This window comes from Idiotropiscis lumnitzeri, chromosome 4, assembly GCF_059441095.1.
Source record: "Idiotropiscis lumnitzeri isolate Australia: NSW breed Sydney's pygmy pipehorse chromosome 4, RoL_Ilum_1.0, whole genome shotgun sequence".
NCBI lineage: Eukaryota > Metazoa > Chordata > Actinopteri > Syngnathiformes > Syngnathidae > Idiotropiscis > Idiotropiscis lumnitzeri.
This window is the reverse complement of record NC_142394.1, coordinates 1,539,947-1,567,006: the sequence shown is the minus strand read 5'-3', so window position 1 is coordinate 1,567,006 and position 27,060 is coordinate 1,539,947. Positions and strand designations below refer to the sequence as shown.

The window sequence follows — 27,060 nt, the reverse complement described above, 5'->3', positions numbered from 1 at the left end:
TACTAACATTCTTTTTTTGCATCAATACTCAAAAATAAAACTCAATAACTTTTTTTTCAAGATGATTGTTCTAAAATGAATATTTAAATCTAGACTTTTTCTGAAAATCTTAAATTCAACATCAATGGTAGTGTTCACGCTATACGTGCTGTCCAGTGACAACTCTGTCATGCCCAGTTTCTGCAGATAAATGTGCGATGATCTGTGGGCAGAATGGTGGAGAAAAGTAATAATTGTATTTATACAACACTTCTCACGTAGCGTCGAGGTTGTGGGTTTGAATCTGGCCCCGGCCTTCCCGAATGAAGTTTGCATGTTCTCCTTGTGCCTGCGTGAGTTTTCTCCTGGTACTCCGGTTTCCTCACATATTCCAGAAACATGCACGGTAGGTTGATTAGAATTAGAATGCCCTTATTGTCATTGTGCTCGGTGTACAACGAGATTCGAGAGCGCCCCTCTCCAGTGCAATATAACAAATAATTTAATTAAATATTTCAATTAAATTAATTAAATATTAAATAAAAAATAATTATGAAATTAAATGATTTAGAGGCTCTGAATTGTCCCGAGGTGTGATTGCGAGTGGTTCTTCGTCTTTGTGTGACCTGCAATTGGCTGGCGACCAGTTCAGGGTGTCCCACGCCTTCTGTCCGAAGATGGCTGGGTTAGGATCCAGCACTCCCGCGACCTTTGTGAGGATGAGCGGATCAGCTGGGTGGATAGCTCTTCTCACAGAGTGAACTCATCACTTGATTCACAAGGTTAAAATACAGAATCACAAAATATTATACAATTTTTCCAAGCAAAAACTAATCAAAATAATAAAGTCTTTCTGGAATGCATGAACAAACCAAAACAAAAAAATCACTAAAATGTTAATACATTCAATAATTTGGGAGCAATAAACTGCAATATTCAATCACCTTTAGTTTCAAATATGTGAGGGACGTGAATAAAATCAGTCAGACCTTACAGGACAATAAGATGGCACCAAGTAACCAAGTATAGAGGAGTCTGACTATGGTGTACCCTCAAACTATTTTAATTTTGTGTTGAATTTTAAAATTAACATGGAGCCAGTGCAAGCACTACAGAATATTAGTGATGTGGCCTGAGTTATGGGGCTGTACAAAAGCCCGAGGGTGGTGTTCTGAACCATATAGAGATGGTCAAATGATCCAATATAAAGTCCATCCATCCATTATCTGAGTCGCTTATCCTCACAAGGGTCGCAGGTGTGCTGCAGCCTACCCCATCTGTCTCCAGGCACTAGGCAGGGTACACCTTGAACCGGTTGCTAGCCAATTGTGGTCATATGTGAAGTCAATATTTCTCAAGCACATTTTTAGAACGTTTCATAAACAGGTGGCAAGTTGAGGTGGTAGGATGTCAGCGCAATGATGAATAATTCCGTTATCAAAGAATTCACCAAAGTGCAGTCAACAATCATGTACTGCATTTATTTGTACTATCATGAACTGCAAGCAATCTTCATTGTAAGCACAAGAGCTGCTTATTCTCGAAGGGAGACTGGAGGAAAAAATATCTAATTTACGCTGCTGTTTGGGAGAAGGTTGAAGACATTTTACGGGCCTTCACAGTGGTGACAAGGGATGGGTCGTAAATTGTCTCAAGGCTGAATTTTTTTAAATTGCATTATCAATATGTTTCACCCTTATGGGTTATGTTAATTGCCTTAGAGAAATTACTGAAATTAATTTTGGATTGATTTAGGCTGTATGAATGTTATTTTGCACCTCGTACCTCTCTGATTTAATTTCTAACTAACAATAAAATTTATATGTTTGTTCCCAATCAGAGGTAAGCCATCTCGCACGCGGCAAAGCACCAGTGACCTGGTCCGCCTGTACCTACTCATAGGCCCATAATCATAACACACACCCCTCCCACCCATAATAAGATGCTCAACACGATTTTCATTTGGAAAAAACAACACACAATTTGTATAGTTTAAAAAAGGGAGCAAACCAGAGTAATTCTATGGAGTTTATGAACGTTTTATCTTTTAACCAATAAATCAAATCTACGAATGTGAATTTTTCACAAGTGAGCTTCATTTTTGGGAACATCAAGAAAATAAAATACAATATTGCAGCAGGCACTTTGTGCATGCTACTGAACACCCAATGATTGGCTAACCTAAGATTGTTTTTCCTATAGAAAGAAAACTATATATTGTATGACATGTCCAGATGCTGCATTTTCAGAGGATGCCAGGAAAATGTAGTTGTCGTCTAAGCAGTGTATGAAAACCAAAGCTGTATGTATCTATGTATATGCTGTTTGTGCTATAAGCTAAACATTAGCTGGCCATTTGCATTTGTGGGTTGACCCAGTTTAACATTTGCTCAACGTTGACATAAGACAATGTATCCTTCAGACCGTTTTTGTAATTGCTAGTGTTGATTTTTAAGACAAGAGGCCACCTTTGGCTGCTCTGCTTCTACTAGCTTACGAGAATGACAGAAACGCATAAACTGACATCACAAACATGCGTGGTAAAGACCGGTTTTATCTGAAATGTCAGAATAAGTGTTTCAATGCCTGCCAATCGGATTATCAATCAAGATCACCACCCCTGAATAACATTCAGCATTAACATTCAACAATGACGTTCTGAATAAAATTTTGATCAGAATGTGTCAGAATATTCCGAATGGGGTGCGTACATCAAGCTTTTTTATTCCGTCTTTTCATCCGAATAAATGTGTTCATGTAAACGTAGCCATTGTACTGAAAGCATTGGCAAAAGAAAAGGACGTCGGCACTAAAGTTAGGTTCACTTGTACATCATCAGGTTTTCGCAGGCATTTATTTATGATGCCTTTGAAGCGTCCCAAGCTACTGATGTATTCAACACCCCGTTGTTATGGTCATAGAGTGTGTCTTACCAGTGGTCTCAGATTGCTGCTTTGCTTGCATGTGCATCATAATTGACAAAGCGCAAATAACCCAGATTCTTATGCTCAGCCTCCATTTACCCCGGTTGTTATCTTCCGAGCACACCACCTCAGCTCTTGTCTATTTTCCAACTTGGTTCTTTCTCCTGCAAAACTCCTCTTGTCCCCCCCCAACCCCCTCTTCCCTTTCTAATCCTGACCTCTCAAAATTCCAAAGCATGCCTGCTTCCTGCCACCATGCTGGGGGGATTTGGAGGGATCATCAAGGGAAGATGATGTGCTTTGCAGCTTTTTTTAAATATATATTTTTGAACCTGCCTCTGTAATGCTTTATCTCTAACAGTTTAGACGAAGCACTGGTGTTCCTTAGGGCTTGTTTAGTGGCTGACAGCGTTAAAAAAAAAAAAAAACGCACAGAAAAACAGTAACATCATTTCTCGGCGCGCAAAAGTCAAACAACAAAGCCATGTTTCTGAGGGAAATGAGGGTGTGGGTAGAAGAGGAAGAGTGCGTGTGTTGGGGCGGTTGCAAGGTAAAAACATCAGATTGAAGGTGTGCTTTGAACATGAATGAGGGGAGGAAAAGACAGAGCCAAGCAAAAAAATAAATTAAAAAAAAAGCGAGGATTGCAACAGAAGGAGAACGCATTTCTGGGTGAGTGTAGACTTGAGGCAATGGCTGTGATCCTTCTTCTCTCTCCTCAACACTTTATGAGTTGCCAAATTAGAGGCACAACTTGTGAAATCCACTTGAACAGGCAATTATTCCCCCCCCATAAATCCCGTGTAAGTGTCATCTTATTAACAGAAGAATATGACTGGCATTTTAGCTTGTTATACAAATGAATGAAGAGAAACTGGTGTCAGGGGAGAGAGTTGATTAGAAATTGCAAACACACACATACAAAACAGATTAAAGGCTGTAAAAAGCCCAAGGATAACTGAGAAGAGAAAAAAATAATACAGAATAATAAAAGAACAATGAAACATGTGCGTACTTGTCAGATATACTGCATTCAATTTGTCAACCACGCATCATTTCACAAGAGAAATAAAAACGCTTATGGATTCCACTTGGTGCACGTTAACAATCAATTCCAAATTCATCTACAACATTCGACTGTAAACAGTCATTTCTTTGTACAAAGCCCAATTCCAATCAAGTTGTGACATTATGTAAAATGTAAATAAAAACAGAATACAAGGATTTGCAAATCCTCCAAATTTCCCACCTATATTCGAATTGATTACAAAGACAAGATATGTAAAGTTATTTCTTTACTTTTTTTTTATTCCGAGAATGTTGCGATCACCTCTGTGCTCTTGGGACTTCTAGGGTCTACTACTACTAGTGTTTGGTCTGCTGCCCAGAGAGCAATTGAGAGTGCAAGTGGAACATTTCTTAATTACAAGGAGGTGAAAAGATTTAAAAATGAACAGTGTCATGAGATGAGCCTAAAAGCACAAGAGGTAGTTTGAAGTCAGTTCTGGAACTTGAAAGAGGAAATCTATTTAAAAAAACATTTTTGTAGCTTGTTGGGTTACATAACATAAGTGAAGCCTGTAGAATAAGTTTTCCTTCCAGCAACAGTGAAGTCGTGATGGGAAAATGAAGCTTCAAATTTTGTTGTTGTATTTTTGAGTCCTGTAGTTGGCACTGTTGGTTTAAATAAAGGGTTTAAAAAATGGCAAGTAATTGTGCTTTCAGCCCAATGTTGAACAGAGAGTGCCATCTACTGGAGTCCAAAACAACTACAACTGGTTCATGAAGCTGATTTGAAGCTTTATTTACCCATCACTACTTCAATCCATTTTCAATTTGGCAATCAAAAACTTGTCTCAAGTTCAAAGTTTGAATTTAAAATTGAATCGTCCTTGTTAATTAGGAAGTTTGGTACAGAGCATTATTAACACAATTAGTCCAGACCACAAGCACGATGCATCATATGATCCACCTGCCCTATTGTACGAGGGCAAATATTGTTGCAACCAGCATCATGTATTGTGTCTGCCACCACAGTAATTACTCTCTGGTGCCACGCCCCCCCAACCGATACATACTGTATATAAATGGTATGGTGGGCGACTGGTTAACACGATGGCCTCACATTAGAAATTAGAAATCCCTTTATTGTCATTGTACTCAAGTGTGCAACGAGATTAGAGGGCTCCCCTCTCCAGTGCAATACAACAATAATACAGACAAATATATAAATTAGATAAATAAATAAGAGAGTGCAATGGAATTTAGTACTGAATAGGGTATATAAAAACACATCACGATGCTGTTCTGCAAGGTAAGGGTGTTCTCGTGTGTGTGTGAGAGTTCAGAATGGAGATGGCTCTCGGAAAGAAACTGTTTCTCAGTCTATTTGTCCTTGATTTGATGCACCTGTAGCGCCTGCTAGAGGGCAACAGGTCGAACAGGTGTGAGTTTGGGTGGGTATTGTCTTTGACGATGTTGAGAGCCCTTCTGAGGCACCGGGCGGTGTAGATGTTTGCATGTTCTCCCTGTGCCTGCGTGGGATTTCTCTGGGTATCTTCCACATTCCAAGGAGATGCATGGTAGGTTGATTGAACATTCTAAATTGTCCTGAGTGATTGGCTGGCAACTAGATCAGGGTGTACCCCCGCCTACTGCCTGAAGCTGGGATAGGCTCCAGCACCCTTGTGAGGATAAGTGGCTTAGATGATGATGATGATATGTATATATATATATATATATATATATATATATATACATATATATATATATATATACACACACACACACACACACAATATTAACTTTTAACTGTTTCACGCCAACAAATTTACATAATTTTAAAATTTAACTAAAAATTTGATTGCGGAATACCGGGAGTGTGTCTTGTTTAGATTAAACAATTTACGTGACATTTTTATTCATAATTCTCATAAAAATTAGATGATGATTATGAAGGTCGATGAAAGGTTTTAAGCTTAAATATAAAGTTTGCTTTTTTTTTTTTTCACAACGTCGTACCACTTGCAGTCGACACACATCTGACGGCAGTTCTGCAGCGCGTGGATGCCTGATTTATAGAGGGTTTCGGAAAATAAATCAGTTAGAGTGGATATAACGTGGTCACTGTCAATTTGCTTCCGAGCTCAATGCTTCTTCTGTTTGGGAAAAGATAGGGAATAGAAGTCCGATGGAGCTGGCTCAGGAGAGGACGATGGGTGGGGAATGAGTTCAAACTCACAGTCTTACACTGTTGCCATGGCAACTACTGACTTGTAGTGTGGAGCAGTGATTGTCTTGATGAAACAAGCCCCCTTTTGTTAATTTTCCAGGATTCTTTTTCTTGATGGCTTCCCGTAACTGCCTCAAAAGATTAGAATAATACTCTCTTGATGGTTTGGCACCTTTCTAAATAATCCATGAACACAACACCCTTCGCATCCCAGAAAACTGAGTCCATCACCTTCCCAGCAGAAGGACACCACCTTCGCCTTTTATGGAGGTGGTGAGAATGCATTTCCACTGCATTGATTGGTTTTTTTTTTGTCTCGGGTTTAAAGTGGTGCACCCAACATTCATCCATAGTCAGAAATTGCACCATTAAACAGGGTTTACTTTTTTGGATTTGCCTCCAAAAGCTCAGAATTCTCCCTTGACATGTCGAGATGATCGTTTTTCTGATCAGGAGTCAGAAGGTGTGGAAGCCACCCAGCTGAAACCTTTGTCATTCCAAGTTTGTTAATTAGAATAGGCGAGCTCTCTCCTGGGAAATGCCAACAGCATCAGCTAGATAACGAACAGTCAACCGTCTTCTATCATCCATCACTACAGTAAGTATTCCCAGCTACGGACCTCTGTCAAACGGAAATTCCCTCACTCAGAAAAAAACATATCCATTAAATTTTCTTCTACTATATTACATTAACGATCGATTCCTCAACAACGGAAATTCCGATATCCAGAACCCGGAAGCCATATCGAAGCCCGCAGTAGCGCAAACTCAAGCAGTTCTCCCTTCCATATAACGGAAAAACTTTACATTTACGTCTGTACATCATAGAACGGTAATGTCCGTGGAAGAGAGCATCCATTTAGGAAAAGCGGGATACAAAGTAAAAAAAACAAGAAATCGATTCCGGCAGTTTACCTGCTCAGAGGAAATTGCTCACGGCTTGACGGACGAAGTACAGGGGGATAAATGACGTTTCCTGGAATGCTTTAACTGTTGTCGTGCTAAAAACTTCCTGCTAACTGGACCGCTAAAAAGCATCCCGCGGCTGGTTTTGAAACTTCGTTGTGCGACATCAGCTGAGCAATGCCGTCTTGTGTGGTGAAGGAGGGTAGGTAAAGTTAGAGAGTGAGTGAGTGGAAGAAAAATAAAAAAACAACTGTATTTTATAAACATACTTGCACGTTCATTCAGGTGTCGTGAGCATTGTGACAAGGTTGCGTGTGACGCGTGGGTGTGTGTGTGCGCATGCGTGAGGAAGAGTGCAGCCGCACCACACTTCACACATGCACCGTAGTCGGTTCCCACATAAGGAAATTCTGTTATACGGAAAGATTGGACGATGCAAATATGATTCAGTGCGAGAGAATACTTACTGTACTTGGGGCACGCGTCAATGCTTTCTTTTCCATCTATACCTTGGGTCATCTGTCTCTACGCCTTTTGAATTGAGCTGCCCGCTGTTTTAGTGTAGATAAAGATGGAGCATTATTCATGTTCCAACTATAGCATCATGAATCTGTGTTGGAGTTAACCCCTGCAAAGTCAGATACTTGATGACAGCATGATACTCGACTCGACCATTTTCAAAAATGTTCACAACCATCAACTTTAAAAGTCTTGTCTCAGCAGCAAAACACATAGCAACTGAAAATAAAATAGGTAGTTAGTCATCAGAAAAAGTTTCCTAGACGGCATTATTCCTACATAGTTGGGCTCAGAACTTGTCGTATGATCATCATTGGTTCTTCTAGACACCACTGAATTTTGATCAAAAGTTCATTACCCAAAGCGACTCAGCATTAAATCTTGGCAATGTATTTGACTCAGCTCTCCTCTTTTGAATCATGAATATTACCAGAATTGCATTTTTCTTCTTAACTCTGTGAAGCACATTGAGCTATCTTGTGTATGGAATGTGCTTGTAGATAAATCTATCTTGCCTTGCCTTGCTTAGATGCAGTGAATATAGTTTAGGCATTTGTTCCGGCTGTCCAACAATTGTAATGTGCTGCTTCTTGTTCCTGCCCTTGACTAGTATTACATTATTAATAAAAGCCTTCAGTCAGTGCAAAATGCTACAACAAGACTATGGATGAGGTCGAGAAAGTTTGAGAAACAGCAAAATGTACTGTTTGTAGCGCTTTCAAAGTGACCCTAGTAATAACTTATGGGGGTACAAAAAATGTGTGCGTGTGCATTCATGTTCATAAATGGTGAACAAATTGTGCTTGGAGAGTTTTTTGAAAGTGTCTAGAGAAGCACTGTCTGTTCCAAACTTTTGGAGTTTGTTGTTTGGAGCAGATAGTAGACCAGTGTGGGATAAGCTTAGCTTCCATGCCAGGGAGTAGGGATGGAGGAGGTTGTTGATCTGCTCAAGTGCAGATGCCCGGTGGGCCGGCAGTGCTCCGGGGTCAATTGTGATGCAGTTGTTTCTTTTTTCTAAGAGCGTGGGACACTTTTTAGAAGGAGCGGTTCATTTGGCCATCATCTACAGATTCTGGATTGAATTAACTAGGATATAGGACAAAAGCAGCACAACCTCTTTGAGAAATGTAGAAGGGCTGCCCATTGGTTTAGACAGATCGGTCAAGGTGTGGGTTTATTTTTATTGCACATTTAGTATATGGTATAAACAATGCACAATGTCCAGCTCATCTTGTGTTAAACACCAGTGCAAATAAATGTGTTGAGTGACTTAAAAGACTAAATAAATGAAGCAGAGTGAATGTTCAATGGGAGCTCATTCCAAAGTTTAGGTCCTACAAATGCAAATGCCCTGTCACCTCTGTTTTAAATATTGAAAGTTGTCAGGAGAACAACAACAGGTCATGTGATCCCAGGGCTCTTACTGGAGCATACAAACACATTTCAGATAAGTATAAAAGAGCCACCCCATTCAGTGATATAAACAAAAACAATAAAAAACATTTTCAGTTGAATACTAAAAGTCACAAGAAGCTAATGAATTGACTGCAGCACATGCATCAAGATGCCTTCTCCCTCTCAGGAGGCGATTAGCCACATTCTGAACTAAGTGATGAATGGATAAAAGAACTGCAGTAATTCATACATGATGTATTACATGTATGAATTTGTTTTTCTAACTGATTAGAAGTCAGGGAAGATTTTACTTTGGCGAAAAGATGCAGCAGAAAGAAGCTTGCTTTTACAACTGCGCCGATTTACTAATCCAGTCTAAAAGAACTGTCAATTATGTTGTCAAAGTTCTTTACACCAGAACGTTGAGGAACACAAATAGAATGCACTCCCTGCTGTGACTTTGGCTGCTAACACTTATACAGAAAGAAACAAACATGCTTGCAACCATAGACGTAAATGTGAACTAACAATTTGATTCGATATTTATGTTGCATTCCATGGCCAAAGTGTGTGAGAAAGTCGAGCTGTCAGTAAGCAGATGTAACATTGCAATAGAAAAATAGGACACATTAAGGAGTTAAAGTATATCCCAATATTGCCGACTTGCCACAATCTGAAATCCACAGTACATTATTCTGATAAAAAGCCCATTGTTAATGCTGAAAAGTGTTAAATGAAGAGCAAGTGCCAATTTTAGGCAACGTCAAATACTGTAGTGTTGTATGGAGGACTCAAACTGCCAAATAAATAAATAAACTACGAAATGTATAATTAAAATTGTCATTAATTAATTACATGTTTAATGTATTAAATAAATGTGGAATTAAATATATAAATGTGTCATTAATTAAATTACCAATTATTATATGTAAAACAAATCTAGATAATTATTTCTGTATTTAATTAATTATTTATGTATTATTTATATATTTATGTCATGTCATGATCCACACCGCTTATCCTGTACACAAGGTCGCAGGGAAGCTGGAGCCTATCCCAGCTGACTACGGGCGAAAGGCGCACTACACCCTGACCTGGTCGAAAGCCAGTCACAGGGCAGACACCGTCACAGAGTGGGATCCCACGCTGCCCGCACACAGGCGGATGTACCACTACACAATCAATGACTTTATTTATGTATTTAATCCATTATTTATGAATTTATTTATTTCATGGTCCCGTGTTGCAGTGTTTCATGAATTAATTTTATCGGTCACTCGCCCATCAAAGTTAGTGGCCGTGGCTATACGCTGACAAACTCAAATCTTGTCCAAGCCATTGCTTTGGCCTGAAGTGGTTGCAAACAGGGCGGCTACGATGATGGAGGACTTTCAAGAGCTCCCTTGATTGAGCGGCTTGTATTTAGTTGTTTGCTCGAGTATTCAGACCATTGTAGAGGTGAATAACGTCACTCAGTGTATTGGAGTACTTTCACGAGACACTCGGTTGGCATCAATCCATTGTTCTGGAATTGATGTTCCTTGACTTGATAAGCAGCCTAACCAATCAGTTGTTAGGACCTGCCCACCAAACTTTGATGGGCGAGTTTGACAGATAAAATTGATTTATGAAACACTGCAATGCGGATCCATGAAATAATTAGTTAAATACATAAATAATTAATTAAATACGCGAGTAATGTAATAAATTCAGAAATAATTAATCAAATATGGAATTGATCATTTAAAAAAACATTTGAAAAAAATATTTTGAATTAAATTATTTATTTAATTCCACATTTCATCAATAAAGGACACATTTAATTAATTAACGCCAATTTTAATTAAACATCCATCCATTATCTGTACCGCATCACCTCACTAGGGTTGTGGGGGATGCTGAGCCTATCCCAGCTGGCTCCGGTCAGTAGGCGTGGTACACCCTGAACTGGTTGCCAGCCAATCGCAGGGCACACATAGACGAACAACCATCCGCGCTCACACTCATACCTAGGGACAATTTAGAGTGTCCAATTAACCTGCCATGCATATTTTTGAAATGTGGAAGAAAACCGTAGTACCCGGAGGAAACTCACGCAGACACGGACATGCAAACTCCACACAGGAAGGCCGGTGTCGGTACTAGATAGGGACGGATTGCTAGATGTGGACGGGGTCCTTCGGTAGCCTTCGCCTCTGCTGATGACGTCACGCGTTATGATATTTTTTTGTATTATATTTCTTTGATTCCATGTTTGTCACCCCTGTTTGTTACATTTGTACGTTCTGAGTTACTAAGTAATAACAAGTAAAAAAATAATAAAGTAGTACATTTACTGCTACTTTGCGAGGATCATCTTTTTTCCTTTCTTTCGGTGTCCTTCGCGTGCCTGTCGAAAGCGTCACGTCAATGCTACCTTGCTTTGGGAATCGACTGTTTAAGGGTCGGAGGGAAAATATGTTAATGTTCTATTAAGAAATGTTTCGCACTATATACAGACATTATATTCGCACAATCTTGTAGCCCGAGTGAACCACTGCATTGTAGCAAGTTCGGCAGGACAAACGTAAATGTTCCACTGCTGTGCGGCAGCGGCTTCTCGGGGCATAGGCGGAAGTGACGCGGGAGCTGGCGCGCCAATGTGGCGGTCATGTGTTTATTTAGTTTTATTTTTGTATTTAGCGAATCCAAATATGCAAATAGAACAGCTAGGGGTAAAAACAAACACAGAGGCAAAGACATATATTTGAAAAATATGTGTTAAAGTGTGACGTCATTAGCAAGCGCACAGCCTCCGAAGGACCCCGTCCACATCTAACAACCCTTCCTTATCTTGTACCGACACTGAAGCCAGAATCGAACCCACGGCCATCATGCTAACCAGTCGTCCACCGGGACGCCTCTTTAATTAAACATGTTATGGTGTTATATATATTGTAGACATTTTGGTTAAGTGTGTTGAAGGGCTGCAAAGTTTTTTGAAACAGCAGCTCTATGTTGCAGTTAAACATGTTTTTAAAAGCCTTCAACTTAGTGAAATAAATGAGAAGTAAAGGTTTTGTTATTTAAATATAAAAGTGAGTGCTGAACTAAAGTATACAAAATATTATGAGCAAAAGGTATGGCAACATTGAATAAGAGGACAATGTCAAAATGTCAGGTTTCGCCGTTCGTCGAAGAGGTGGGTGGACCCAAAGAGCGAGGAAGCCGGGAAAAGGGTAAACTAAAGGGAATTTATTAAATTAATCAAATGAGGACAAACAACATGGCGTGGACAAACAAACGTGGCAGGGTGCAAAATGACTAAGACGAACTAAACGTGACTAAACAGAAAAAAAGCCGAGGAACAAGACAGTGACAAAAACCAGGGACATGAGAGGGAGCGAGAGCAAGAACATGGCCGTGAAGGAGATCACGGAGCGGTCGTGACAGTCCAAACGGAGTAGCAGGAGTAATGTTCCGACAATGGGTTGTCGGGGTGAGGTGTTTAAATAGTCCAGTCAATAGGGGAGCAGATGGGAATCAGGTGTGTTGATGATAACGGGGAACAGGTGCGTGGCTGGTGAAACAGAGTGCTGAGGGGAAACGCCCTACTCAGCTGACAAACATAAACAAAAGTGCACATGGTAGGAAAGTGACAAAAACAATAACAAAAGCACATGCAGACGAAAACAATGACAAAAACCCCTGTCATGCCCGACGCGGATCATGACAGTACCCCCCCCCCAAGGGACGGATTCCAGACGTCCCACAAAAAGAAAACGATGTCCAAAAACGAGGGTGGGCGGAAGGGGTCGGGCGGTGGGTCAACGACCCGTGATCGAAACCGGTCTGGCGGATGTCCGGGAGGCCAGACCAGCGAGTCCTTTCGTGGCCATTCAGGCGGCCGTCCGGGTGGCCGAACCCGCAAGTCCAGTCGTGGCCATTCGGGCGGGCGTCCGGGAGGCCAAACCAGGGAGTCCGACTGTGGCCATTCAGGCGGACGTCCGGGAGGACCAGATCGCCACATCGAGTGCGCCGCCGAGGCTGAGACGAGAAGCGGCGGTGGGTCGAGGGGCTCAGCCGAGGCAGAGGCTTGGAGCGGCGGCGGACCGGACGCAGCCGAGACAGGAACTTGGAGCGACGGCTGGTCGTCCAGCCCCGCCGAGTCAGGAACGTGGAGCGGCGGCGGGTCGTTGAATCCCGCCGAGGCAGGAACGTGGAGCGGCGGCTGGTCCTCGAGTCCCGCCGAGACAGGAACGTGGAGCGGCGGCTGGTCCTCGAGCCCCGCCGAGACAGGAACGTGGAGCGGCGGCTGGTCCTCGAGCCCCGCCGAGACAGGAACGTGGAGCGGCGGCTGGTCCTCGAGCCCCGCCGAGACAGGAACGTGGAGCGGCGGCTGGTCCTCGAGCCCCGCCGAGACAGGAACGTGCAGCGGCGGTGGACCGTCAGACGCCGCCGAGGCCGTGACGAGAAGCGGCGGCGCATCGTCGGACGCCGCCGAGGCCGTGACGAGAAGCGGCGGCGCATCGTCGGACGCCGCCGAGGCCGTGACGAGAAGCGGCGGCGCATCGTCGGACGCCGCCGAGGCAGAGTCGAGAGGCGGCGGCGTGTCGTCGTCCACCACCGAGGCAGGAGCCAGGAGCGACCGTGGGTCGTCGAGCGCTGCCGGGGCAGGCCCTTGCAACGGGCGCAGGACAGGCGCCGTCGGATCCTTGACCGGAAGCGGACGCGGGACAGGCTCCGCCGGAACGTGAGCTTGGGGCGGACGCATAATGTGCTCCGCCGGAACGTGAGCTTGGGGCGGACGCATAATGTGCTCCGCCGGAACGTGAACCTGGGACGGACGCACAATGTGCTCCGCCGGAACGTGAACCTGGGACGGACGCACAACGTGCTCCGCCTGAACGTGAACCTGGGACGGACGCACAACGTGCTCCGCCTGAACGTGAACCTGGGACGGACGCACAACGTGCTCCGCCTGAACGTGAACCTGGGACGGACGCACAACGTGCTCCGCCTGAACGTGAACCTGGGACGGACGCACAACGTGCTCCGCCTGAACGTGAACCTGGGACGGACGCACAACGTGCTCCGCCTGAACGTGAACCTGGGACGGACGCACAACGTGCTCCGCCTGAACGTGAACCTGGGACGGACGCACAACGTGCTCCGCCTGAACGTGAACCTGGGACGGACGCACAACGTGCTCCGCCTGAACGTGAACCTGGGACGGACGCACAACGTGCTCCGCCTGAACGTGAACCTGGGACGGACGCACAACGTGCTCCGCCTGAACGTGAACCTGGGACGGACGCACAACGTGCTCCGCCTGAACGTGAACCTGGGACTGACGCACAACGTGCTCCGCCTGAACGTGAACCTGGGACGGACGCACAACGTGCTCCGCCTGAACGTGAACCTGGGACGGACGCACAACGTGCTCCGCCTGAACGTGAACCTGGGACGGACGCACAACGTGCTCCGCCTGAACGTGAACCTGGGACGGCCGCACAACGTGCTCCGCCGGGACATGGACCGGGGACGGACGCACAACGTGCTCCGCCGGGACATGGACCGGGGACGGACGCACAACGTGCTCCGCCGGGACATGGACTTGGGGCAGACGCGGAACGTGCTCCGCCGCAACATGGACTTGGGCCATCGGCAGGGCGCCGGAACGGGGCTCATCAGCTGACGAGGAGCCGAGACGGGGCTCAGCAGCTGACGAGGAGCCGAGACGGGGCTCAGCAGCTGACGAGGAGCCGGGACGGGGCTCAGCAGCTGACGAGGAGCCGGGACGGGGCTCAGCAGCTGACGAGGAGCCGGGACGGGGCTCAGCAGCTGACGGGGAGCCTGAACGGGGCTCAGCAGCCGACGGGGAGCCTGAACGGGGCTCAGCAGCCGACGGGGAGCCTGAGTGGGACTCTGGAGGCTGCAGCGGACGAGGAACCGGCACGGGGGACTGCAGCGGACGAGGAACCGGCACGGGGGACTGCCGCTGACGAGGAGCCGGCACAGGAGGCTGCCGCGAACGGGGAGCCAGCACTGGAGGCTGCAGCTGACGGGGAGCCGGCACTGGAGGCTGCAGCTGACGAGGAGCCGGCACTGGAGGCTGCAGCTGACGAGGAGCCGGCACTGGAGGCTGCATCTGACGAGGAGCCGGCGCTGGAGGCTGCAGCTGACGAGGAGCCGGCGCTGGAGGCTGCAGCTGACGAGGAGCCGGCACTGGATTGCTGCGGCTGACGTGGAGGCGGCGTGGGTTGCGCAGCTGACGTGGAGGCTGCAGCGGGCCGGGCGCAGCAGCCGGGCCGGGCGCAGCCGAAACGGGGGAACTGATCCCTATCAGCCTGCCGCCATAGGGAGTCAGGGGAACGGGAAACATGAGGGACCGTGACTACTGGTGCTGGTGAACGTGAGCTATGAAACGCGAGGGGAACGTGACTAGGAGCGGAAACAGACTGTGGACGTGGTGAACGACGTGGCCGTGATCTACGTGATTTGGGACGAGGTGAACGACGTGAGGTAACGTGGGAGGTGGTCTCAAAACGGTCAAAAGAAAAAGGTGACGGAAATTGTTCGGGGGGAGGAAAGTGACGGATCCTAACGGAATCTGTGTCATGCTGGGCATACAACTGGTCATAAATGTATTCAAAGTCATCCTCGTGATCTGAGTCTACTATAATGTGAGGTGGTGTAATTGCATTGCGCTCAAAATCTTCTTGGTAATCTGAATCTATAATAAAATGGGGAGGTATGACAGGTGGGTAATCCTTAACATTATCATGAAACGCAGGGGAGAAAACCGGTGGGGAACGAAAAATAGAACCTACGTGAAGGACGCGGGATTGGTCGGCAGGCTGAGGGGGGTAGTCCGAGCAGCGACGACGATGACGTCGCCGAGAGCTTCCCGCTGGGTCCGTGGTTGGTCGGAACATTCTGTCAGGTTTCGCCGTTCGGCGAAGAGGTGGGTGGACCCAAAGAGCGAGGAAGCCGGGAAAAGGGTAAACTAAAGGGAATTTATTAAATTAATCAAATGAGGACAAACAACATGGCGTGGACAAACAACATGGCGTGGACAAACAAACGTGGCAGGGTGCAAAATGACTAAGACGAACTAAACGTGACTAAACAGAAAAAAAGCCGAGGAACAAGACAGTGACAAAAACCAGGGACATGAGAGGGAGCGAGAGCAAGAACATGGCCGTGAAGGAGATCACGGAGCGGTCGTGACAGTCCAAACGGAGTAGCAGGAGTAATGTTCCGACAATGGGTTGTCGGGGTGAGGTGTTTAAATAGTCCAGTCAATAGGGGAGCAGATGGGAATCAGGTGTGTTGATGATAACGGGGAACAGGTGCGTGGCTGGTGAAACAGAGTGCTGAGGGGAAACGCCCTACTCAGCTGACAAACATAAACAAAAGTGCACATGGTAGGAAAGTGACAAAAACAATAACAAAAGCACATGCAGACGAAAACAATGACAAAAACCCCTGTCATGCCCGACGCGGATCATGACACAAAAGGGTTTAAGACTTATCACAGTTCCCACATGTCCTGGAAAACTTGCACAATAATTGACCAATTTTTCATGGAAAGATTTTATGGAACATGCCAGGGGGGGAAAAGTAAAGGAAAATCTTGCGTTGTCATTGAAAATTATGTATTCTCCCTCGGCTACTTTCTGCCTCGTGGGTTAACGCAAACAGCTGAAACAAATATACAGTAAATGTCCGTTTGAAGGTGCCTTCAACATTGAGCCGTAGGGCTTTTTCTGCTTCGAGCCAGCATAACGCCCCACCAATCCATCAAAAATTAGTCAAGGGTGTTACTGTAGCGATGTATATCAAGTGTGAGATTTTTTCCATCTTGAGTGACAGAGAGCTGTAGTGCGCTTGCCGTCACTTTTTACTGAGCGCTCTGAGCATAACTACAGTTACCCAACACACACCTCAGCCCCCACGCAACCCGCGAAGTAGAGGTTGACTTTTTTTTTTTTAATTCTTTTTTGGGGAGATTTACGCCTCTATAATGCCGTTACGACTCATCACAGACCGAAACGTGTCGTGATCTGCTATGGTTGCTTTTGGTTTAGTTTTAGGTTTTCCTTGTGTTCCTGTGTCTTATTAGTTTACTGTGAACACCTGTGTTTGCCACCGGTCCCTATTGTCACCCAATCACCTCAATCCCAACCCTTCGTGTCTTGTCCAGATGTTTCGTGTTGTCACGTTAATTTGCTCGTATTTAGTTCCCTGTTTCGTGTCGGTTTAATCGCCGTGTCCAAATGAACAGGCTGCTTCCTCCCAAGGCTGCTTTTTCAGCAACGTGACGTGACATGAAAGTGCGTGGTGTCCAAAAGTGATGGGAAAATTAAGCTTCAAATTTGCTTCATGAACCACTTGTTGTATTTTGAGTCCTGTAGATGGCACGGTTGGTTTAAAAAAAAAGGGTTTAAAAATGGCAAATCAGTGTGCTTTCAGCCCAATGTTGAACAGAGAGTGCCATCAGCTGGAGTCCAAAACAACCACAACTGGTTCATGAAGCTGATTTGAAGCTTCATTTACCCATCACTAGTGTCCAAATTCACGCTGTCGCAAGCGGTTTTCGAATCCAGCCTTATAATCCAGTATTCATTTCCATGGAGACGGCCACTGGGCAAAGGCCGCGTCGCGCTACACTTTTGTAACACTCACATACATGATTCCGCTATTCTACGCAGGTGTTACGTATTTACGATGGATTCATAAAATGCTTGGATAATGAATGGATATTCTACAACGTGCTCAAGACAGAAGGTATCTTTTAAACAATAAAACATTTGTGTTAAGATGTAAGGCTGGTATAGTCTTTTATTTTGAACCATGGAAACTGAACATGTCTTCATTTTATTTCACTTTTTATTTTCGGTACTTCCTTTTTGTTCATGAAGAATTGTAGAGGAGAATCTCACTTTGTCATCGGAGAGTTATCCTTTTGCGAATGAATGAAGTTCCAACTTGGCCTATCAGCTTTTTCACACCGTTACCAACATTGGGATATAATAGATAGGGATATAACGTGATTGCTACCGATGGACTATATAGCAAGTAAGACCACAAACGCATACCTTAATAAATAGTTCATGTGGTGGTTTCATAATAGAACAAATATTGAATGAAAATGAAATAATTGTAAATTTAGATAATTGTGATGGCTGACCAAATATATACTTTCACATATGACAAAAGAAATATTAAAATTAAGTTGGTGATACTGTGAGAATAATCCAACAAATTCAACAAAAAATATTAATTAGTTAATTTTTTTATTTAGAAATTAAACCAGCCAAGAGGTCCATACTGCAGGATCAACCTGGGTATGTCAGTGTTGGACCGTTTCTTTAATGGAGAAGCTCTCCAACCAGACCTTTGCCTGAGTAGGGACTCATTCAGAGTGTTGCTCAACCTCCTGAACCAAGACGGACAACATTGATGTAGTGCCCTGATCCTGGTCTTTCTCTTTTGGCAGACAAGTGGGGCATCATATCAGGGTGTGTCACAAGCCTTTGGGATGCCACAGTCCACCATTCACTTCATCATCCACCGGGTCGCTGGGGAAGCGGTGGCTCTTCGCCACAGTCATCCACTTCCCCAACACTGCAGGAGGCCTTCAGGGTTCAGGCAGTGACCTGGGGATTTGCAGGGCGGTGCGGCACCATGCATTTGTTAGAGGTGCTGTGGCAATTAGATGGTTGTCAAGTCGTAATCAAGCCTCCAAGTGGCCCTGGACATCTACGTGGGCTGGACTTGATCAGTCCACGCCTCCAGGGTCCTCCGACACAGCCCCCTTTACCAAAGAGGGCTGTATCCTCCTCGAGGTACTTCCTCTTGGCAGATGGAGGGTACCCGTGCCTCCAACGACCATTGCTCCTTATCACTCCTTACAAGCAGCAGGTGTATAGGGGCCCGGCGCTTCAACATTCAGCATTCCAAGGCGCGCTTTATTGTTGAGCGTGCCTTTGGAATGATGGTGAGGTTCCGAGCCATCTTTTTCCACACCCTGGAGGTGCACCACATGTAAGTAAAAAAAAAAAAAAAAAAAAAAAAAGTAAAAGTGATGGAGTTTATACTTTAATATGTTGCACTTTGTTCAGGATCAAATCAGGTCCTTTTCAGTGCAATAACTATCCAATGTAGCTAATATAACAGCTTTTCCTGTTTTATTTCTGTTAAGTCATCGTTGTCTGTGCTGTCCTCCACATCTGCCTCGGAGTGGGAGACCTCATGGCCTTGGAGGATGAAAGGGATGGAGGAGGCTGGCGGAAGAGGTGGCTGACAGCATCACTGGAGCGCATTGGAGGGACCAGCTGTCTACACTGGAGGAGGCACCCGAGGACCATGAGTATCTTCAGGTTTTTAAGTACTTGCAACTGTACAATTGTATTTGAGCAATCATCCCATCAAACATGCCATCAAATAAGCTTTAACTGTTCATCAAACAGCACAGCCACATAAACATGCCAAAATACTAGTAGACGAAAAAATTTATTCGTATACGACGTAATGAATGTTTAATAAACCTACCCCATCTTTTGTAGTGAGATGCAGCCATCTTTTGCCCCAGCCATTCCTGCAAAGCCCCACTACGTAGATGATGTAGAGAACACTGCATCAGGTATGATGCCCCACTTCAAGTCATGAAAGGAAGATCAGGACTGTTTGTCCCCCATCCATGTCATGGGTCCTGGAAGAAAGGTTCCATCCATGCTCCAAATGAGTCCCTGCTCAGGTGAGAATTAGAAAACAGCACTGACACACTTGGGTTTAGCTTGCAACAGTTATGAACTGGGCAATGCTTTTTATTTACTTTGAATAGTTATTTTTGTTACTTTAATGTGCGCTATGATGTACTTAAGTTGTACATTGTTTGTCCCTGCATATGCCATCAAAGTAATAGTTTGTAACCAAAACAGACACATGGTGGCGTCTTCATGTTATTGAAAAAAAAAAAAAGGTCTCTTACAAACCAAACCTGAGACACTTCTCTATTTCACTTTAGTTTGAAGAAGCTGATCTAAAGATATGACTGGGACAAATACACATGACGACGCGTGAACTAAATTGTTGAGAGATGCAAACTCGTTTATCTGTCTTGAAATTCCCTCATTTTTGTTTACTTTTAAATGAATGTTATATATTTCAGTATTAAACACCAAACATTAGTTTTTATTTTGATCAATCATTTTCTCCATCAAACCAAATAAATGTTCGAATATCTCTTCACTCTGTTGCCCTTCTTTCCGTTTCCAACCTTTGTCTCTCCATTTCTTCTCTCTGCATTTCAATATCTAATCTGGAGTCTGACCGTTTAATCCTTTCTCTTCCTGGCTCTTTAAGCGCCTTTATTTTCTCTTTTTCCTTCCTCCTGCTGGTCTTGCGCTTCTTCCTCCTCCTGCACCATTCTGGCCTGACCTTGCCCTGGTCTGGCCTCAGGGACGGAGGCGATTCGGAGAAGGGAGTGATGGACGGCCTCTGTCCCAACACTGCATCCATATGGTTATACTAGGGCCAAGTCTCAGCAGTGGATTTTTTACACCAACCTTTCTCCAGTCCCGGGTTATTTGCAATCCTTTGAAAAGAAACAATAACAAAAATTATAAATTCACTTTCACACAAGACATGTGGACTTCCATACTTAATTTCATTATTAAATTGTCCCTTTTTTTGCCTCAGGGGGCATGACCTTGCCCTGCAGTCCCAATTTTTCCATGGTTCTGTATTAAATAAATAAAAATGCATCCAAAAATTAAGGATGAAAAAAGATGCAAACATTTGTCAGAAATCCTGGTATTATTGGTAACATGCAGATTTATGCACATAAGTACATTAGTCCATGCTCTTTTAATTTAGTTTTTTCACGTCAATTTGGAGAGTGATTGATATTAGTTAATATCAGGTATTGATAGTCCTCCAATTACACGATTGTTGTATTTGAGACAGCATTATCTTGTTCACAGCAGGGGCTTTTGGCTGTGGTAGCTATTTAAAAAAAAAAAAAAAAAGAGAGAGAGAGAGAATTGACAATGTATAATTCATATTTCACCACCATCAATCTCAAATTCCAATTCAAAGTAAGGAAAGCATGCGATTGTACAGCCATGAGAGCAGTTCTCCAACCCGGGGTACGGGTACACCAAGGGGCATGTGAGCACATTGCAGGTGCGTACGTGGAAAAATGTAATTAGTAACATTCTGTGCCAAAACCAACAGCCGTGTGTTAGCTCATATCTAATTAAAACTCAAATAGCTAATGAAAGGAAACTAAAATTGTTATAGGGGGTCTGACTAGTCTTGTTAAGTGTTTTCTTATAGATATTTAGAGTTTGAATGCCTGGTCAAGGGGAACAATTTCAAAGGAGCTAAATTGTTTGTGTTAATGCTATAAACTAGATTAAAAAAATAGCAATTTTATTTCTGTGTTTTGCTTCCTACTTGGAAATGTATATTACTTATGTATTTTAATTTATTTCATTTCCAATTCCTCACAAACGACCACATTAAGGCAGTGAAAATAACACATTTTTCATTTAATGAACAGTTCTGTTACATTTTGTGATTTAATCATCACCTCACACATATGAGTCACGGAGGTATGCGATGTATGACGAAAATGTTCACGGGTACACAGAACCAACAAAGATTAGGATCCTCTGAATTAGCGCATTTTGAGTAAATTAATGGAAATAGACAAATTACCCGTGAAATATTTGTCCCGGATTTTTGTTTTTTAATCTCCGCGCTGTGGCCGTGGTGAATTTGGCCCCAGTGTAAACAGGCTGTCATACTTCCCACGCAGTTTAATGAGCTGCGCAGTCATCTCCTTGCTCCCTAAAACATAAGGGAAAGATTTAAATAAAATAATGCTAACATGCAGGATTACGACAATTCAAACGTTTCAGCCTTATCGGCTATGCAAGACTTACGAGCTATCTCGTCGTTATTTTGGCTGATATCGCAAACGATTACCTGATCTGAATCAAGATAAAAAATATTCAACCGTTGTTGCCCAATATGAGTGATGTTTTAATATGACATATAATTTATACTTGCATTTAAAAGCGTCGTCGGCTGAGGTGGATCACGGGCCTCCATTCGCTTGCATTTTCCAACAGTCGAAGAAGAGTGTAGAACGGCGTAGAAGAAGAGAGAAGCCATTCAGGCTACGAAGGTCGCATTTACGTAGCGTTCACTCCGGGCCCGTCAAAAGTATTGGAACAGGACTCCAGTCTACTACCTTGAAACAAGGAATTATCACATTAATTCCAAAGGCTAACTAAGACAGGCTGTCACTTCAAAATTGGAGACTTATCACCTTGTTATGTAATGATTACAAATTGTTAGCACATGTTTACTCTCATAGACTAGACATGGGTTTAACAAATTTAGTTGATGAATGCCAATAGGCTTTTGTTAAGGGTAGAAGCATACATAATCATACACGGCTGATTATTGACTTGTTGGATTATAGTGAATATGTTACAACTGACATTGGGATTTTTTCAAGGCTTATGACACCATTGAACATCATTTTCTGTTGTAAGTGCTTCATTTTTTGGGTTTTGGGAATATATTTAGAAATATTGTGAAAATGTTTTACTTTGACATAAGCAGCTCAATTTCTCTGAACTCTGGAGTGACCCCTCGGTTTACAGTATTACGTGGTATTCGTCAGGGATGCCCAATTTCTCCCAAGCTTTTTATACTGGCAACACAACTATTGCCACTACCTATTAATAATTCTGGGAATATTCAAGTAATTACCATTTTTGAAAAAGAATTTAAGATAAGTAAATTTCCAAATGACACCTGTATATTTTTAAAAGATAAATTAATGGTGGACAAAACTCTCAAAACCATCTCAAAATTTTCTAAAGCGTCTGGATTATCTTTCAACCTTGAAAAATGTGAACTACTCCCTCTTCATACAACGGCTGGCACATCTGTTGCTTCAATTCAAATTAAATCTGAAATAAAATATTTTGGATTAACGATATAAAAAATGTCATTAGACAAGACATAAATATTGCTCACCATATAGTAGACATGAAGAAGTCACTTAGTCGGTTAACTCGAGACCTTACTATTTCTGGCAGTATAACTCTCAAAAGTGGAAGGTATTGCTAAACTGATTTATCCCTGCCACTCTCTGTATATATCCCCTAGAAATATTAATAAAGCTAACACTGTCATTTTCCATCTTATATGGAGGAATAAAACACACTATGTTATACTTGCCAAAAGTAAAACAAATGCATTTCAAAATCAAACAAGATTCATCCTGAGGCTGAATTTCGTCAGAAAAGATTTAAATTTGAGGTAGAGAGAGCTGTTCCTTCTGCCATAACGATGATGAAACTTCGGATCATTTGTTTTTCCTTTGTCCTATTTCTCAATGCTTTTGGACTGATATGAATAATTGGCTGTCATTGAAAATTAATATTACAAAATTTGAATTATGTCATATTATTTTCTTTATGGATGATGTAGAATTTTCTGTTTCTGAATTGATGAACATTATTTTGTTGTTGGATAAATACCACATACGCTGTGCCAAATGGAGAAATAGTAAACCTTCCTTCTCAGCATTTATGATTGACTTTAAAAAAATTTTCTTGTCTTAAGAAAGTAGAAACATTTAACTAAGCGAAGTAAATATGTACAGACTTTTGTAAATATTTGTTTTGAATTGTATTCATTAATTATGCTCCCTTCTTTCGGTTTGAATAGAGATGACGGTTTTTTGGGGTCGTTTTCTCACTTATGAATCCCCTTCTTTGTTTTTGTTTCATCTATTTTGGTTGACATGCTGTTACCAAGTATGTGGTGTCTGTTTCGTTCTGTCCTAAGACTATACAGAATGGACAGTTAGAGCTCTTTCATTTGCTCACTGATTCTTTATTATAACACCTGCACGTCTCTCATACATTCTACTTCCACTCGTCTTGTGCAGTGTGCAACCCCTTAACAGTCCCCCTGGGAACACATAACTATAAACTAACAATCCCATTGTTACAGTGTCCTCTGTAAGTGTTTGTAATTTTCAACGTTCAAAAACTTAAATTTAAAAAATAAAAACCCTCAAGACTCATCTCCATGGAAGCTCCAGTGAAACAAGGCCATATTTGAAGGCGGGTTCTCGGAGGCTGTGTGAATTTGGACACCTACGTGTGCGGTGCTGTCGCACCGAAAGTGACGTTTTGTGGCCACCACCTATCAATGTGTACACAACTATTGAGCTTGTCCAAATTTGCCATGGGTTATACGGTCCACAGAGGCCACATGATGAGGAGCCTTCGTAGGACCCAGGTTTTGGTCTCAGCATGTTAATTTGCAACCGGTCTGCTGTCCATGTCAGTATCCTCCTGCCCTTAATTGTTAAGTTAAATCTGGTTGTTCTTTGTTAGTCAAGTCAAGTCTTTCTTTTCCATTATTTTTGTAGCTTTGATCCTTATAGTATAGACAGAATTTGTGATGGCAAAATGCAAGTGTATTAATTAAAGAAAAGAAAAATATACACAATATTTACAGTGTTTACATAACAATAAACATTCATGATCCCGGATTGAGAGTCCTACATGGTTGAATAATATAATTGTCGAAAACCGTGGAAATAGTTGAGTGGATGATGTTGTAGAAAATTTGGCTGCAGCTACCACACAGCAAGATTGTCGTCGATGTTGGAGTTCTTCACGTGGTGGTCTATGGTTGTTCGCTGTCTATTCCCATCGAGGTAGATAAGAAATGGAACCTGGCCTGCGTGAAACAGGAACAATAAATAATAATCACATTATTTAAATTACATCTTGTTCAATTTACATCTTAATGTACGTACATCAAATGTTCAAAAATCTGGAATATATTCCTCAATTATTTCAATCCATACTTCATAAATAGATACAAAATACATTCTGTACAATGGCATCAACTTCTAATTCAAATGAAATAAAACAACAGCATAAGTACTAAACGTCATCAACTCAAGACTATTTTAAGAAAAGGAATACCAAAATAACATCACGTAACAAACAAAACTCCCGGTACCGCAGGAGGACATTATTGGTGCTAGCTCCCCATAATAGCCGTCCGGGTCCCATTCAACTAAATAAGAAATTAGCGGCCACTATTAGCACGCTTAAACAAATGATTTAGCTCACCGGTTCCCTCTTGTTTACTTCAAGTATTTTCGGGTACCGAGTGATATGACTCGGTTTTGTGGTTGATGCACCTATCAGTTGACAGCCTATTTGAATAGTCCGAAATCGGACAAAATAATATTTTTGAAGGAATTAAAAGTCACGTACCGGCAACAGATCGACGCGCTCATCTACCACCTAAGCGTTCGCGGGAGTGCGATTTTTTTTTCCGCCGGTGAGCGACTTGCGCCGTGATTTGTAAAACAATGACGTCAGACGTAGCGCTACGCAAGCTAGTAGACGCACTACGTAAATAATACCACGTGATTATCGTATAATGAAAAAAAAGCAGCAAGGGGGAAACGAAAGCAACCAAGTATTACAAATATACAAATCACCCAGGTTACAATCTGTTTTGGTTTAGGATTTAGTTTTAGTTTCTCTTTGTGTGTCCTTTTAGTTTATTGTGTTCACCGGTGCTTGTCATCCCGTCCCTTGTGTTACCTGAATCAGCTTCCTCCAACCCTTTGCGTCTTGTCCAGGTGTTCCTTGGTGTCTCATTAACTTGTTTGTATTTAGTTCCTTTTCAGCCCTTGTTGGTTCATTGTCAATGTCTGTCAGTTGTCCTCTGTCATGTGTCTTTTACCTAGTGATGGTGAGATGAAGCTTCTTGAAGCATTGAGGCTTTCCATGCAATTGGTTTGACTCATGTGTCGAAGCCTCAAAGCTGGTTCAAGCCCCTCTGGCACTACCAAGTGGACTTAAAGTTTATCGACATGCAAGGAAGAGGTTTTCTTGTGCAAAGCTTTGATTAGGATTGTGCTCATTATGACATGAAATTGACATGGAAAGGGTGTGGAGGAAAATGCAGTAATTGAGTTTTTATTGTTGAGGATAAAAAATTTACTCACAAAAAGTTTTATCGCATTCATTTTTATTAAAAAAAGTTGTTTTTTTGCAACTGAGGCTCAGTCTGTTTTTTTTTTTCATATCCATCCATACATACCTGTTTGGTACGGAGAATATAGGTAGGGTCAAAAGCTGCAAAAAGTTTACTGAACGCCCTGTCCTCTACAATATAGAAGGGCAGGGAATCTTGGAACCGTGTCAACCAAAGCATTAACCACATCATTCCATGTAATAAGAAAATTAAATATTTAATCAAACTTGTTTTGGAAAACCAAACAGAGATTATTATAGTAGTTCCTGTGAGAATTGAACCTGCATCTCGGTGGATGTCAAACAAAGGACTATACCACTGTACCACAGATGTAGTCATATGTTTATTGAGTGTTGTAATTTGACATGTGATTAAGCCAGGGGTGGGCGATATATTTTATTGAAGCAGGTGTGACTGTCAGTGCAACATGTGATATGGTACTCAGACAGGTAGTTGCAAATCCAAATGAACCTACAAGACAGTAAAACGTTTACCCAATTACAAAAGTAACTAAATACTTTTACTCGATTACAAAAGTAACTAAGTAATTTTCCTCATCAATTACAAAAGTAACTAATTTACTTTATTACTGTAATTACTTGATTTTAAATGTAACTAAGCACATGATTACTAGAATTACTAGATTTTAAAACTGCAATTACTTTGTTTTAAAAGTTACTAATTTACTTAATTAGTGGAATTACTTGACTTAAAAAGTAATTAATTTTTTTTTCTTAAATATTGGATTACTTGATTTTAAGAGTAACTAAGTAACTTTACTTGATTATTAAAGTTACAAATTTGCTTGATGACTAGAATTACTTGATCGTAATAGTAACTGATTTACTTAATTACTGGAAATACTTGATTTTAAAAGTAGCTAAATTACTACACTTGAATACTAGTACAGTGAAACCCCGGTTATCGCGGTTAATGGGCCACCCGTGAAAACTGAAAATCCGCGAAGTAGCGGCGCCCCTTCAAAAATGCTTAAAAAAACCTATACAGGTATACAGT

The 27,060-nt window shown here is 42.6% G+C and overlaps 1 long non-coding RNA gene across 4 annotated transcripts; it reads right to left on the bottom strand.

Moving 5' to 3' along the window:
* Positions 1 to 19,083: 19,083 nt before the first annotated feature.
* LOC148337799 (uncharacterized) lies at positions 19,084 to 25,384 on the bottom strand. Of its 4 annotated transcripts, XR_015842926.1 has the most exons (8): positions 25,272 to 25,384; positions 24,546 to 24,723; positions 22,021 to 22,204; positions 21,894 to 21,941; positions 21,667 to 21,798; positions 20,276 to 20,539; positions 19,495 to 19,654; positions 19,084 to 19,286 (listed from the first exon to the last, which is right to left on the bottom strand). It is a non-coding gene; the product is annotated as an uncharacterized LOC148337799 (long non-coding RNA). The 4 variants fall into 4 exon arrangements; XR_015842928.1 differs by lacking the exons at positions 19,084 to 19,286; positions 19,495 to 19,654 and adding an exon at positions 25,125 to 25,195 and having other exon boundaries at positions 19,737 to 20,539; positions 25,272 to 25,362; XR_015842925.1 differs by lacking the exons at positions 19,084 to 19,286; positions 19,495 to 19,654 and having other exon boundaries at positions 19,737 to 20,539.
* Positions 25,385 to 27,060: the final 1,676 nt, after the last annotated feature.